The 17205-nt window shown below is 37.9% G+C and overlaps 1 protein-coding gene across 2 annotated transcripts in view; it reads left to right on the top strand.

Moving 5' to 3' along the window:
• Positions 1-17205, top strand: part of PCGF5 (polycomb group ring finger 5) — a 65917-nt gene that overhangs the window by 11945 nt on the left and 36767 nt on the right. The gene's annotated exons all lie outside the window — the stretch shown is intronic.

Here is a 17205-nt window from a genome sequence, read left to right on the forward strand (position 1 = left end):
AAGCAATAGTTATCCCTGTAGCTGTGTAGAAGCCCTTGGATATAAGAGAGAGCTATGTACTGTATTTTCATAACATGCTGGTCTCAAAGTAGGTTAGACATCTGCTAGGCCATTTAGTTTTCTGTAAAAATACTGTTCCCTATTTGTTCTGTATTAAAACCTTCTCCATTTATATTTTTATGTTATTTAAAAATAAATGTAGAAAAGATGTGTTGTTTTAACAATTAATAAAAACAAACTAGCTAAGTTTGCAGAATGGTCCAAGATCAGCGTTCCAGAAGAGTTCTTTCAGAAAGAAGAAAGTCAGATTTGAGTGAATGTCTCATATTTATTTTTCAAATAATAATGTTAGAGAAAATAAATACTTTGTGGAACTGTATGCTCAGCTTCCCCAAAGTAACACAAGGGTGTTTGTTGTTTAAATAGAACTAACAGATGCTTAGGAATCTTAAGAAGCCAGGATTCCTATCTTTCAGGCTTCTCTTCATTATGGCAGATTTTTTTCATACCACTGATAGAAAATAAATATTTTGTTATGATTGATAAACATACTTGTTAATAACTACATGCTTTAAGCCATTTTTGTACTATATTTCAGTGGTATGCAAGACAGAGCTTTGCTTTAGATGTACAGTAATCTTTAAGCCCCTTTAGGAGATTCTCAGTTTGCTCTAAGAAGTAGATTATACTAGTTCTGCAGTTCTTCAGTATTCATAGTATTTTTTATATGTGACAGTGAGGCAGTGTTTATTTTAAGAGTCCAAAGCCACAGGTTCAAATCCCCTTAAAATCAATAGGGAAAATTGCTTGCAATGACTTCTGACTTATATAGCCTGGATGTTTTGATTTCTATTTTACCCATGAAATTTATATATGAAAATCTACTGCTAGGTGAGGTTTTTATTTTTTGTGTAATACAGCATTTTAGTACTCAGTGAGAGGACATTAAGAATATTCAGTAATACAAATGGTGCCTTACTATGAATGCAGTAAAAGTAACAAGTATCAGTGAAATGACACCCAAAATTACTAGCATTTGTATCTAGTATATTCCCAGTCTAAAAAAATATTCAATAACTTGATATAAATAACTGTTTGTTAAGAGATCATGCCGTTAATCTCTGTGGCTCCTTACGATGTATTTATTGCCATATAAATGAAACATCTTCCAGCAGTGCAGTAAACAATGTGCCTAATATCTGTAACTTGCTTTTCATATACATACTCTCCGCAGGGAAAGAAGCATGTGCAGTACATAGCCATGTTTTGGTACAATTTTTGGGTTTATTTTGGGGCAAGTGCATTGAAAGCATTCGTGTTGACAACATATAATCAATATATAGTTTTAACCAAAATTATTCTGTTTATGCTGATTGACCCATAGGCAAACTAGAGACTGAGTTGGATATTGCCTGGGTAAATACTTCATCTGACACCCAGCCCACTCCTGCATTCTTTCCATCACTCGGAGATGTTGGTCATGTCATACAATGCGCATCTGCATCTGGCCATGGAGAAATGGGACAGCATACACCTGGTTGTAAAACAAGTACAGGCTTAGTCATGTCACAAGTGTGCATAAACCCTCAATACCTACTCATACATTTCTGGACAGCACAACAGAAAGGTGGGAAATTACTAATTTTGTTGGTTATGTTATTTCTGTGAGTTAAGCCCAATAGGCAGCTAAGCACCACAAGCTGCTCACTCACTCACCCCCAATCCCCTATGGAATGAGGGAAGAGTAAAAGTAAGAAAACTTGGGGGGTTAAGATAAAAAAAATTCAAAAGTTTATAAAGCGAAGGATAAATGAAAGATGAGAGAAAGAAAAAGAAACAAAACAAGTGAGGCAAAGGCAATCACTTTCCACTTCCCAAAGGCAGACCGATGCACAGCCAGTTGCCAAACAAAAGGTAGCTGACTTCCCTAAACCCCCTTTTCTCCCTTATTATGGCTGACTATGATGTTCTATGGCATGGAGTCTCTCTTTGATTAGTTCAGATTAGTTCTCTTTGGTTGTGTCCTCTCCCAGCCTATTGCACACCCCCCAGTCTTCATTGTGGTGGGTAGTAAGAATGAGAGAAGGCCTTGATGCTGTGCAAACACTGCTCAGCAATATCTAGAACGTCAGTGTGCTATCAGCATTGTTTGGGTCAGATACCTACAAGACAGCACATTGTGAGCTGCTGTGAAGAAAGCTAACTCTGTCCTAGCCAGGCCCAATACAGTTATTTAGCAGGATGATCTAGGAAACATTTGAGACTTAAGCTATAAAAAGCTATAGAGAGAATCTGAATAACAAAGTATTTTTCAGGAAGAAAGAACACAGTATTTATTTTGTAGATAACCTTGGTGCTTTTGAACGCATGTCATAGGTCTTGTGGTGGAGGAGATGATAAGTATTTCTAAGACTGGGAAGGAAATCCACACACAAATGATATTCAAGGTACATATTTATGTGTCCCACTGAAGTTACTCAAGACTTGAAAGAATTGAAAAATAAGAATTTATGTTTTTCTTGGACACAAATTTGTACTTAGGTCTATTTCATTCCTTTTACTGCAGAAAACAGACTACTTATACAGTTGTGTGCATTACATAATGCTGAACTTTCTCAAACTAGAGTATCAGTTTTCTTCTGCAGGAGCTTTTTGGATGTTTTGCCTAAATGTCTTATGTTTCTGCCTACTCCTGTCTAACATAATGCATTCCTTTTTTAGAGAAATAAGATCTGAAAGATCATACTTGGCATTAGTCTCTAGTGAATCTGAAATTTTTACTGGAATCTGCTGAGAGTTTTGCAGGTTTACTTGCAGTGCTGTTTTGGGAATAGAGAGAAAAGAAGTTGCTGTTATTTTCATTGACATAGAGTCTATCAAGATGTAAGCAGTTCAGCATTCCTCATGAGTAGTTTTCTCTCCGTAACAATGTTTGAATATTGTGTGAAAACTTAAGTCTTTCCTCATGTCTGCTCGCATGTCATTAGTGAAGTGAGCCACTGTCTCCACTGTGAAGTGTGTGCTTGAGGGCTTATGAAGTATGGAAGTACTTTAGACAGAGTAGAAGGTACTTATAGTATCTAACCATCCTGGGCTTGGGATGTGTGAAATTTGGAAATGTCATATGAGCAGTTTCTGCCTGTGCAGTGGTTATCACAACATAAGGTAACAAAACACCCTTGGAATTATCATGCAGTCTTTGTGGCTTCAGGACTGAGATGTGTAACAGGCCAGTAGACCAGAAGACTGCTTCAGTTCTTAATATTGTCCACAGGCTTCCAGCACATTTTGTGTTTTTGTTTCAGTGACTGTTAATATTAACTGCTGCTTTGTAAATGAGCATAACTGGGCATTTTTATTTCCTTTTTAATAAGTAATGTATAGCTGTAAAACACTCTATCAGTACTAGATGTGTATTAACCAACAATCTCTTCATCACAGCAGAGGTAAAAGGACATTTAATTACATCATAGAGACATAAAAATTACTTGTTTCAGAAAGTCATGGCAGTGTAGTGTTGGATTAGGCTCTGTAAACAGCAGTATTCAAAGTCATGAGATGTTTTTAATATGAAAAAGAAAGATGAGTTGATGGGTCCGATTCTTTGTCATCTTAAGCAGTCATTTGCTGTTGCTTAAAAGCGAATGCAAAAATGCAATTAAAACACAATATTCTGTTTCAGTCGCAAGTGTATAAAATTATGTATCTATAAATACACAGACACATACTATATAAGGTATGAAATTCTGAAGAATTCAGCTTTTTATCTTCAAATATTTTAGCTTGCAAAATGTTATACTTACCAACATATGCTGAAAATTTGAGACTTGACTTTTAATTTGTTACCAGTCCTGTTCTAAAACTAACTGCAGATATCTTGATTATTTTCAGTAGCTAGTATCAATAGCAACATGAGGCAAAATGTAGGTTAAGTGTTCACTATGGCTATTTTTTTTTTAAAATAAAATCTCTCACCTCGGAGATTAGGTGTCTGGCTTAAATGCATGTCAAATGATCTTTCAAATGAAGAGGAATGTTGTGATTAACACATTGTATTGGAATTTAAGAGTTGGAGGTTTAATTCTTAGGCAGTCATGTCTTCCTGTGTGGCTGACATCAGAAATTTATTAGGAAACAGTTAGAAATATTTTACTCTTTATGTAAAACAGGCTCAGTAATGCATGCTTTTCTTCACACAGACTTTTTAGACCAGATGGACTCTCAAAGGGTACGTTTGCACTGCAGCTGAAGGTGTATTAGCTGTATTGATATATTTACAGTAAGTGTAATCTAACCAGCTTTGTTAAATACCAATAAAAATAGTGTTGGGTGTTTCAGTAAATGGGACCCAGCTTGCCCTGGACCCTTGTGTGACGAGGTTATGCTGATATATGTGTTCACTTCCATTATTAATGGGGTTAGCTAGATTAAAGAGTAGATCTCCTTTTCCTTTCAAAAAAGAATTTTTTATTTTGATCAGCTTTTGTCTTCTTTACTAAATCTTGCACTCAGCCTTTAGATTTTCTTCCAATTTGTTGTCCTGTAGAGACAAGCATTTTCCATCCTCTGTCATCCCTTGGCCCTCCCTGCCCCAAAATACACAGATTCTCTCCTTACGCACAGAAGGCCAGAAAGCAGCACGCCTCTGTGGCTGCTTAACAAAGCTCTTTTGCTGGGGAATACTAATTGACAGTTGCACCAGAATCCCCAAGTTGTATGATTTCCATGGTGCTTTCAGAAAAGCAAAAATTAGATATAATTAAAGCTTGAGTCAGTACAGTTTTGCCCAGATTTCCCTGGGGCTGGATAGTGGTAATACATAGCCCAGACCCTAAATCTGTCTACCTCTCATCCTGAATGACCTCTAACAGAGAACCTGTTTCCTCCATGAGTTACCCACTCCTGAAATGACATTCTCCTCTATGACGATTGGACTAAAGTGTTCAAAAGCCAAGTGGTAAACAGAATATGAAACTTATTTGATTGAGTAGAGTGTTATACCTTGGAAGGACATTTCCTGCAGTTTGAGATTGTTGAGATTTCCTCTTCATGAAGGATTTATCTGTTACATAAATAACATGGAGTAACACCTCTACCCCAAAGCTGTACTATTCTGAAAACAAAATTATTTTTCTTGAAGCTAACAGAATTTGTTCATCAGGTTTTGAGTTAAAATCTGGTGCCTCTAGGAAATGTAACACACCAAAGAAGCAGAGGAATGCAGAAAGGAAACAAGAAATAGAAAAACTTGAATGAAGGGAAAGAAGAGGGTAGTTGGGACATACAAAGCAGCTATTAACTGAGTTTAACAGGACTGTGTATTTTACTGTTATGCACTATTCCAGGAAGTTATAATGGTAAGTCTGTCCTTAAATTATTTAACAATAGCTTCTTCATAATTTAAATTTTTTAGACATGTCATGAAACAAATGGGAATGGACACAAAGCTAGAGTGTAATATGATATCAATCTGTAATGATTTTTAGGAAAACCCAGTAGCTTTTGTTTAGTTTACATTATGGTGCTCACCACAGTGGATCCCATAGGATAATGTAGACAAGGATGTGACAGAGCGAGTGTGTGCTTGGGGGTGTCCCTAGTAACCATGCTGCTCACTCAGGAGGGGCCATTGTCATGGCTGTGAGACAAGACCCCAGAATTCACCATTGCATACACCTGATACTGTTCAGACTCAACAGGAATGACTAACACTTGCTGTTCATACATAGCCTAGAACAGCAGGTAGTGACCATATTCCAGACCTATTCAGTAATTCTGGGTAGTATGTCACAGAATCCCGGCATCATCTGCTTTTGAGCCTGTCAGTCCTCAACATGAACTTGGGCAGAGTGTTGCATCATCTGAAAAATTGCTGAGTGTGCACTCTGTGCCATCACCAGGTCATTAATGATGATGTTACGCAGTACTGGCCCCATTCTCAACTCAAGAGGTACTCCAGTAGTGACTGACCTCCAGCTGGACTGTTTGTTGCTGATCATAAACTTTCTGGCACTTGAGTCAGTTTTCAGTCCACCTCTTATTGCCTGTTTGTCTATTCCAGCCCCTCTGTTCAAAGCAGGGTCAACTAGACCAGCTGTGAAGGATGGAGGCTCTGCAGCCTCACCAAGCAAATAATGCTAGCATTTTTTCACCCTCACAGTAGATTTTTTTTTCCTTATGTTTAAATGGAATTTCCCATGTTTCAGTTTGTGTGCACTGCTTCTTGTCCTGTTACTGGACAGTATTAAGAAGTCTCTTGCTCTGTCTTATTTGCTTCCACTGTCAGGTATTTATACACATTGCTAAGAGCTCCACTGAGCAAGGCCCTAAGAAACCTCAGTTCTTTCAGCCTGTTCTCATATCATAGATGCTCCAATCCCTTAATCATCTTAGTGACTGTTCAAACCCTTTGTATGATAAAATCATAAACAGAGGGGAAAATATCGTGGTGCAGTAGCAGGTACCTTTCACTTTTCATGGTCAATATTTGCATCTTGTCTGACTAAAGTTACTGTGTTCTGTGGCTTTGAAGAAGAGACACTTATCAAAGAAGTAGGAATCTTCAGCACTTTGGTCTATGCTAAATAAATTACTTACAGTATTCTTGTAAGTAGTTACAAGTTTATTGTTCTTTGGGCACTAAGTGCCATTTAAATTGGCTCCTGTTTACATCAGTGACAGTAGTTTGGACAATAATATCATTGAAAGGTCATGTACATAGTGAAGATGTTTGCTCTAAAATTAGTAATATTGACTTAGTACTCACTAAGTAAAAATTGCATTTCTAAAGATCAAGACAGGTCTTCCTAGACCCTAGACAAACTATGGAGCTACTTTTTCTTCTATCATTCATTACTGGGTGTAATCTATCTACAGCAAAGCAGCATACTTTCTGTTTCTCTTCTTTATAACAGCCTTTGTTATGTGATTTTGTTAGCACCATGTTAATTGTACCAAAAATTTTACTTCTCAGGAATATTATTGAGTCTCTCTACTGAAATTAATTAGTTTGTCCTTATTGACTGAAGTATACTAACATAAAATAGATTATTAGGAAGCTGTTTCAGTACCTCAACTTAAGAGTTTTCATCTGTTCTTGAATTTTTTACACTGTTCACCAATATATAAAGAAAAAGGAGGGGAGGGGGTATTGCTTCACTGGTACAAATGCGGAGACCAACAGATGCAATGAAGAAAATTGTACAATACATGTTAAATATATCAGATAAAACTGTAAGTTGGCAGTATATGTTTGAAGGTATTTTTTTTTGATGTATTTTGTTATAGTGGTTTCTCTCATGATTTTGTTAAGTTGCTGCTTAATGGAAGACATAGCCCCCAAATACATATTTTAGCTCCTGACTGATGGAGGGTTTGGATGGCACCAGTGTTTCTGACAAGTTTAAAAGACATGGGATAAAACACTAGACAGCATTCCAGGCTTCTCAGCAGGAAACATTTAAATCTCCTTAATTTTATTCCTACTGATCTGTGGCAACTGAGGTCTTGTATTTAAATGTGAATTGTTAAATAGACAGCATGATGATGATAGGAGCAGACTATGTGTTACATGTATCAACAAGTTCTCATAAGCCAAATACCATGTCAAAATTTCATATTTCCATCTATGCATTTGTGATAAAGAGAAATAATTTTAAGAGTATTATGCCTTTTATTCTTTAAAGTCTACCAGGGGTATTAGATTAGGGAATTGAGTGAGATTTGCCATGTAAATTGATAGGTGAAACCCTCTAGCTTTAATCCTCTAGAACCTATACTTAATACAGTACTGAAGAAAATAGTCACATCTAAAAAAACTCAGTAAAATGCATACAGATTATTGCAATTTAGAAAGGTCAGAAATGGTGTACCTTTAGCATAGTTTATAATTTACTTTAGGAAAACATTCTTGAAATGTTTTTAACAGGGAGCTCAGTTCATTACAAAATGTGAAAAATTTTGAAAGTAAAAAGGGTTTAGTGTTGGTTTGGGGGGTTTTTTTAAGTGTGTTGATACAGTGAAAAGAAAAGGCAGCTGGCTAACTGAAGCTGAGGTGTTATATCTGATAAATCTCATGGAATCTCTTAGTGTTTGACAGTGACTATAGGATTTGAAACTCTCGCAATGCAGATTAGAAATAGCAGTGAGGTATGAATCATAGAATCAGACGGGTTGGAAAGGACCTCTGAGATCATCAAGTCCAACCCTTGATCCACTACCACCACAGTTGCTAGACCATGGCACTAAGTGCCACGTCCAGCCTCATCTTGAAAACCTGCAGGGACGGAGAATCCACCACTTCCCTGGGCAGCCCATTCCAATGGCTGATTCCCTCTCTGTAAAGAATTTCCTTCTAACGTCTAACCTAAACCTCCCCTGACGCAGCTTAAGGTCATGCTCTCTTGTCCTGCTGCTGGTTGCCTGGGAGAAGAGACCAACCCCCACCTGCCTACAACCTCCTCTCAGGTAGTTGTAGAGAGTGATGAGGTCTCCCATGAGCCTTCTCTTCTCAAGGCTAAACAACCCCAACTCCCTCAACCTAGTAAAGAATAGTAAAGAAAAACAGTAAAGAATGATGCTGATTTTATACTTCTCTGTCCAGTGCCTAAAAACAGGGAGTCCAAACTGCCATAGCCTACTCAGCTAAAAGCCATGTGATCTCACTAGCACCGTGCTGAACCCAGACTTCTCAGCATTACAAAAGGAAGCTCAAGATGCAGGGATGGTAAACACAGTCTCACATTTTTTGGTTGATTTTGTGCTCAGTCCGATTAAATGCACATAAACTGAGAATACGCTGTTTACATGCAGGCAGAGTCTGAAGGCCATGGCTTTGTAATTGCAAAAAAACCCCTCAAACTTATTTTTCATACTTGAGAATTGTTTTATACATCTTTTCTTCAGAAAACTCAGTGATAATAACAGCAGACACAGGCACCATTTATGCAGTTTTCTGATTTACTGAAGTCATGGGACTACGGTTGGGAAAACCAACACTGTCAACTTCCTAAGGTAGTGGCACTGCAGTACTGGCATATAAGCAAAGTTATGGGCTGAGCAGTGATTGCTCACTTGAGAATAGCTTCTGGCTAGAATCCTGAGTTTCTCTCTCCCCAAAAATAGCATATTATTCATGTGAAGAATCAACTAAAAGTATCAGGTTTGCTTATTCTTTTTCCATTAGTATGGTGGATAAAAATGATTAGTATTTCAAGGTAATGCTTTCAGTGAAATGTTATTTGGAGTGACTCTCATTTGTTAATGTGAACTGTTACAAATATCAAAAATATATTAAAAAAATTCTATTTTTCCTTATTCTTATGGAATGATTTTTATCTAACTCAGTAGGCCAAATTCCACAATGACTACGGTCATATGATTGGATGGATTGGATCACATGGAACACGTTGCGGCACAGACCTTTAGATATACACTAAATTGCTGTCAAAAAAGATGTGAGGAGGATGTGAAGCTTGGTATCTTGGTCTGCACCCTGTTTTCTCTCAGTTTATCCAGAAGAAACATTGTCTATTTTACAAGTTAAAAACTAAATTCACAAGTTTTGTCCAATGAAGCTACTGTTTTAATGGGCTGACAAACTGACGGTTCCCATGAATGAGTCTTCCCGTGCGGCGTAAATGAAATGGAGTCCATCCAACATTGTGTTATTAAGTTAAAGGTTTTATTCTTGAGAGAGCTGGAAACAGAACTTCTGTTGAAAATCGATTGAAGTAGAGTAGTTAACTCCCTAAGATGTTGTGAATGTCATTAATTTGTTATGTAAAAGATGAGGCAATTTGGTTGCTACTTTTCTATTTCCTTTCAAGCCTCTTTGTTTGCTGGTTCTGCCGTCATAACAGGCATGAGTAGATTTGTTGAGGATTGCTTTTGCAGAGCTTATTGAAGTTTTAAATTTGTTTTGACTTAAGATCTAGTAGCAAGTCTTGTTTTTAATTTGCAGTGCAAGTTGATTGCATAATTGTGAAGCTGTTTGACATGTGTGATACAATTTGATTTGCATTCCTGCCAGTTTTCAACTGTAAGAAACAAAATCTGTTAGTAACAATTTTAGCAGGAGTCATTTGGAGGGTTCTTACAGTTTGTTTTCATTGTTTTTATTTGTCTTTCAATTTCAAGGAAATTGAAAGATGACATTCATAAAACTATTTGAACACGTTAGGTTATTGTTTAGCTGTGCTGTATATGTTGATGTAAGGGGCTTTGATGATTTCAGGGGAAAAAAGAGTGGAAAAATACATAATAGATTTCTTATATATGTATAAAATGCAATATAGAATGGGAGAGGCTATATATTACTGACAGAAACAAGGATTTTAAAACAAGAGTGATAGAATTGTAGCAAGTAGCCAGTAGTATGTCTTGTGGAAAAGCATAGGCTTCATTGAGACTCAATTAAAAAACTCTAAACCTATGTTCATACTGGTACAGAGATACTTTTTGCCTGGAAGGATAACTATATAGAATTGGCAAAGTGTTTACACTATGACCTTCAGATCCTAGAAATCTATGGAGGAGACATAGTCTTGCCCATGCAGATAACAGCTATATTCAGGCTGGCCTGGGCATGTTACCCCACTGGAGTTTTTCTGATAATGTGGCTCCACTTGTCACTGACTGGATTATTTTTTCCATTGTGTAGTAGCAGGGAGACTTGAAGTAGCATTAATTCCAGAGAAGATTTTCTCTGTAAAAGCCACAGAATAAGAGGTGATACTATTGCAGAGAGCAGAGTAAAAGGGAACTGAACTGAACTGAACTAGCAGAAACATATAATCAGATAGCAATAGGTAAAGTATTTAAGAAGTATTAGAGATTATACAGTAATAGAAATGGCAACACTGGTATGATTTCTGTGAATTCAGAGACAGTCTAACAAACTGCAGCAGAAGTGAGAGACCAAAACTTTTTTGGCCAGGGACCAGAAAAGTAATTCTGAAAGTGCAGATGTTTTTGATGGATGGAGAACAGCTGATTAAGAACCAAGTCAATTGTTTCAAATGATGCCGCTTCTTTAAGATGTTACCAAAATACGTGACCATTACTTGCTCTATTTATACAGAATTGCTAGAAATTTATATAAAACATAGGACTGTAAAAGACTACTTTGGTCATTCCCTGTGGTTCCCCACAATCACAGGCAACTCTGAAATAATGCCTCCTCCATTGCAGCCTACAGAACATACCACGAACCACAAACCACTTTTTTCAATACCCTATAAAAAGCTAAAGGAGGTGTAACACAGCAGACCAAAGTGCATGGAAGTTAGTGTGCCATGCAGCAAAACCAAGACACGTTGAGGATACCACCAGTATTTAATTGCCCAGAGTTCCTCCAGAACTCCATTGCAGATCACTGTTTTTTTAACCAAGCACATGGGCAAATGGAGGCACAGAAGCATCTTGATTTCACATCTGGTAAGCCTCCTGCTGTTGTCACTCCCTGTGAGCAATCTCTGATGGTTCAAAAGCAAACCCCTCTTTACCTGATCACCAAAAATCAATTCCCTATGAAGAAAAGAAAAAAATATAAATTGTTGTAGCACAGTACAAGCCTCTATACCATAATAGAGATTTTTGCCTTTAAAGACAAAGTGATGGCAGTGAGGTCATTCTCATGACCCATGAACAATCAGCTTGGCTACATGGCAGCCTATACTGTATCTGTACTATGCTTTAAAAAAAAGCCAAACCAGAAAGCAACAGCTTATCACAGTTCACACAGTTGGATACTAGAGTAACTGAATAGACAACTGGTCACTTAATATTTTAGAAGTTAGAAGTTTGTCTCACTTTCTTTGGGAAGCTTCTGGAAATGTTTGTGTCTGATGCATGTAATCCTGCCTATTAAGACTATTCTTCAAAAGAAACATACAGAATAATGACAAAATAATTAAAGAAACACTAGGAAAATACTTTTTAAAAGTATGGTCATTGCACTTAAATCTACAGCTGCTTTCAGCTGAGTAGTTTGAATTCTGCTGTAATAGGTTGGTGTTTTTAAATTTGCAATACTGCTGAGGATTGTAACTATAGTTCTTAAATTTGTTATTTGCAGGGAGGTATGTCAAGCTAGTCACAAGATCTTCACTCAGTATGTTTTAATGGTCACCTAATAATATGTTCTAAACCAGATATTTTTTCACTTCAACCTCTACATACAAGTGTCTAAAGTTAAATTGTCTTCTTCGTGCTTGTGACAATTTCTAGGCAATTTTATTTCAAAGTTATGATTTTTTTTCCTTGCAGTGGCAGTCTCCCTCTCCCACTGCTATGACCTTGTTTCTCACTTGTTTTTTTTCTTTCCCTAGCTGGGAAGAGACAGCATGTGCCATGGTCGACCAGTATTTTAGTGTGCCAAGGAAATATTTGACAATACAGATCTGCTCATCTTTCCCTTACTAGAGTAACTTATTTGATTGTTTCTTCTTTACTAGCAGCCAATTATTGTGAAATCTGCAGGAACTTTACGATTTCTCTTTTTAAAATTTGCTTGAAATTAGTTCAACAAAGTTGGAACATTTTGTGACACAATTTTACCTTACTCTTGAAGTGTATCTCGAAAGAATTTGTCTTGTTTATGTATTTGCCAATGGCCTAATAATACAGATGTTGACATTTTGCAACCTGCTTTTCTACTTTACTTTAGGCTATAAAAGAAGAGTAAGCATAAAGAAATGCTATATATATCCCAGAAGTGCTATTATGTGCTAATATATGGCATCTTACAGAGAGCTCAGTAGGGATGAAGAAAAACCCTCATGGTAGAAATGCAAAACCTCTTTGCTGATAATTTTCACGAGTAAGTAATGGGGATAAGAATAGCCTAATTCCTATCGTTTCCTATCAAGTAAAAGGCAGTCTTCACACTGAGCATAGTAACATTGTTTATGTGATACACAATGTAACTACTCTTTGCCTAAAAAGAGCAAAGAAATGGACCTAAAGAAATAAACCCACAATGAGGATTGCCAAGGGTTGAGACAGGTTGCCCAGAGAGGCTGTAGAATTGGCATCCTTGGATATATACAGACTTTCTTTGAGTGAAGCCCTGAGCAATCTGAATTAACCTTAATGTTAGACCTGATTTGAGCAGAGCCACTGGACAAGATGCCAATTAGTGTATGGTTCTATTCTAGATAATGTTCTACTTGATTGGGAATTTCATTGGAAATAAGAGGTCCCAAAGTGGTTATATGTCATCTCTTCTTCACACCTGAGTAACTATGCAGTAAATTCAAGTAAGTTGCCTGCAGTTCGCGGGAGGTTGATTTTCCTCTCTGTTCAGCACTGACGAGTTGACACATGGAGTGCTATGGCCAGTTTTGGGCTTCTCAGAACAAGAAAAATGTGAAGTGAGTCCAGCCCAAGGGCCATAAAGATGGTTAAGGGACTGGAACATTGCTCATTTGAGGAGAGGCTGAGAGTTTGGGGACTGCTCAGCTGGGAAGAAAAAGGCTCAAGGGGATCTTATCAGCATGTATAAATACTCAGTGGAAGGGAATGTAGATAAGAAAGTCAAACTGCTCTCAGAGGTGTCCAGTGACAGGACAAAAGGTAATGGGCACAAACTGAAACACATGAAATTCCATCTGATAAAAAGAAAACTTTTTTTTTTTTTTACTGTGAAAGTGATCAAAATGGGAACAGATTACTCAGAGAATGGGTACAACCCCATCTGTGAAGATAATCAAAACCCACTGGATACAGTCCTAGACAACCTGCTTTAGCTGACCCTGCTTGAGCAGACAGGTTGAATTAGATGATCTCAGGAGATGACTTCCAACCTAAACAATTTGGTGAAGTTTTCAAGTTTTTAAAAGTTGTAGAATGGCATTTTCATCAAATGTCTAGAGGCTCAGTTCCCTCTAAATATCATTCAGATTGCTACATAATTTCTATTAAGAGAAGCAGGGATTTGTTTTCCATTAATTTCCTAGTTCAGATGTGTCCCCATAATTCTTCATCTACAAAATACAAGTAACTCTTAGGATAACTGGAGGGTAGTTGGAGACTTGCCTAGAAACAGACTCCAGTGTAGCTCTGTAGGGATGTAGCATTGTACTAATGTAGATCTACTTGCAGAATTAGAATTATTCACTCATTTCAAATGTTACTGAGAATTTGAATATTGACCAGTGTTTATTTTCTCTCTGGAATTTACTTGGGAACTGATGTCAAACATTGGTATTTTTCAAAAATGTTGGAACTGCTTTAATGAAATGCTTGGAGTTCACATATTCTTGTGTGTCCTGGCTGTTCCTTTAAAAAGATACATTTAATTCTTATTAAATGTAAATAATTACTCTGTCACACATGTACATAATTACTCACGTTAATGAGGATGATCCAGTAGTTCTTTAGGGATTTCAAGAAACTACTCCTCAATGTTGATAATGCTTAGAAAGCAGTCTTTATTTTCTATTTGTTAGACAAATTCATATACGTAAAAAAGGACTTGTTTTAAAAAAAAAGTAAGCACTGTGTTAGAGGACACTCTTGGAACTGCTGAGTATAAGTCAGTTGATGAGAAAGTCAAAAGTTTGAGAAACACAAAAAAATGAGAGCAGCTGTATTTTTATCACTCATTTGAGGGCTGTAATCACCCTCTCTGTCATACCATGTTTCCTGTCACCAATACATGATATATATTTACTCTTATGAGCTAAGTTCATTTTCTTGATTCTGTTTCTTTCATAATATGAAAATGACTGCCTTGTTTGACTCCTCTGTTACCTTTTAACTGCTATAAGTGGATCAAAATTCTCATATCACTTATATGGACCTGTATTTTTAAATAAACCTGTTGTATGAAATGCTAGGAGTTAACTACCTTTGAAATTATAATTAATTCATAAGCATTTATTAAAATAATTTTCTTCCTTATGATATAAAGTGGGAGTAAGTATTTAAGGATCTAGTTTCCTCTGATAATGAAATGAGAGCTTCTTTGCTGCTTCTTGTTTGCTCTTTATGTTGTGGTCTTGAAAGGTGCTGAAAGCCTCAAGTTTCATCACCTTCAGTCAGCATCTCATAAATACACTTAGTACCAGCAGGACTGAGTGGAGAGATGAGGCAAGAATTTGTCATCTACACTGTCACCTGGCATGGGACTGGTTGCCCTTAAAAGAACTTCAGTATGGTTTGTAGGAACGTGTACCAGTTGTGTATGTTTGCAAGTACTGCAATAATCACAACTGCTATGTGATTACTACTGTGTGGGCTACACAGTATAATAAATGATATAACTGAGTTTTTGATGTGCTTGAATCGAACACTGTGCATCCATTACTGTGTAAACGTGAGCCTAGCTGACTAATTTGTTTAGAAAATGTTGGTTTCTTTTTTTTCAAGTGAGACACTTAAAGTATGATTTGAAATCCCACTCAGAAACCAGTTTATTTTTAAAACAAGTCTTACCAGATGCAGTCATTTTGAAACAGCCAGGAAAGCATTAGCAGTTGCTTGTTTTAAATGCATGTATGTAAGTTTAATAATGCTGTATCATACTTAGCCTACATTCGAGCAGGGCCACTCTCACACTCATTCTGAAAAATGTCAACTTCTGGTAAACTGACAGAATGTGACTAATTAAAATATTCCCATGAGATGTATATAGTCTATGTTATCTATTTCTCTGCTTCATGTTTAGTTTAGAGTTCTATGTCGTTTAGCCTTTGGCTCATTAATGTGTGCTTTATGGTATAATAATGCAAACAACAGTTAACAAGAGAAGGCCAAAACCATCAAAACACAACTCTTTGTTAAACTGTTACTGTATCCTGGGATGCATTAGGCACAGCATCACCAGCTGGTCAAGGGAGGTGATTGTCCTGCTCTGCTCTGCTCTGCACTGGGGCAGCCTCACCTTGAGTGCAGGGGGCAGTTTTGGGCACCACAATATCAGAAAGATATTAAACTATTAGAGAGTGTCCAAGGGAGGGCAACAAAGATGGTGAAAGGCCTTGAGGGGAAACTGTCTAGGCTCCCCAGGGAAGTGGTCACAGCACCAAGCCTGACGGAGTTCGAGAAGTGTTTGGACAACGATCTCGGGCACATGGTGGGATTCTTGGAGTGTTCTGTGCAGGGCCAGGAGTTGGACTTGATGATCCTTGTGGGTCCCTTCCAGCTCAGCATAATCTGTGATTCTATGCTGCTTCAAAAGATTTTTATCTTTATAAACTTCTGTTCGCGTTGTGAAGAAAGAAGCTTATACAAGATAAATATTTTAGCAGCAAAAATTATGTATGTCCTGTTGAATTACTCTGTGTCTAGTTTATCATGTATTCATCATTGCACTGTAACTTTAATGGTAACAGTTTTTAATGCATCTGACTCAGACTGCTAATTGATTTGATGCACATGGAGATCTCTTGGATGGTAAATATTCCAGAGGTAAGAATGGATGGCAGGAACAGGCCAAAATTATTAAAGCCTTCTCCTGTTGCAGCACTTAGCGAAGGATGAAAGGGAGAGTGCATTGGAGGGCCAATGCAAAGTGAGTATTTATCTGAAAATGTAGAATGGAAAAGCAAATACCTAACATAGTCACAGGTAAAGTGGTGGCATTGCAGATGATATAGAAAATGCCTCCTTAGGTTTTTGTCATTATTGTTAAAAGCAGCGAAGAAGAAATTTTCCAGAAATAGTGCAATTGAAAAATGAAGGCCACTTGAGTTTTCTGAATAATTACTTGGTAATAATATGGCGCATTTCTTAGAACAGAGGAGCAAAAAGCAGATGCCCTGAACCGTGGAGACAGCTTTCACTCGTGCTTAGCCGTTCTCTGGCTAGTTGGTCCCGGTTCGAGGAAAACACATGTATGTTCACAGGATTTGGGTAACTTAGTCCAGTGTTTATCATTTGCATTTGCGGGCTGGAGAAAATGAGTTTAACTTTCCCTCTTCCAGGGCAGAAGCTGAAGTTATTTTGAAGAAGCGGTGGCGGGGCCGCAGCGGGGCCCGGGAGGCGGGCTGGGCTCCGCTCCTGCTCTCACCTCGCCCGGCAGCGCCGCCGCCCCACTCCCCCCGCTCCCCTCGGGAGCTCCCCCGGCGCGGGGCTCCGGCCGCCGCCGCCCGGAGGGCGCTGCGTGGCTCGGCCGGGGAGCAGCGCCTGCGCGCCCGTCCCGCCCGCCCCGGGACCGGCCGCGGCAGCCGGCGGGGAGGAGGGAGCGCCCGGAGCGGGGGG

Source organism: Corapipo altera, unplaced genomic scaffold (assembly GCF_003945725.1).
Source record: "Corapipo altera isolate COAL_440 unplaced genomic scaffold, ASM394572v1 56, whole genome shotgun sequence".
Classification (NCBI taxonomy): Eukaryota; Metazoa; Chordata; class Aves; order Passeriformes; family Pipridae; genus Corapipo; species Corapipo altera.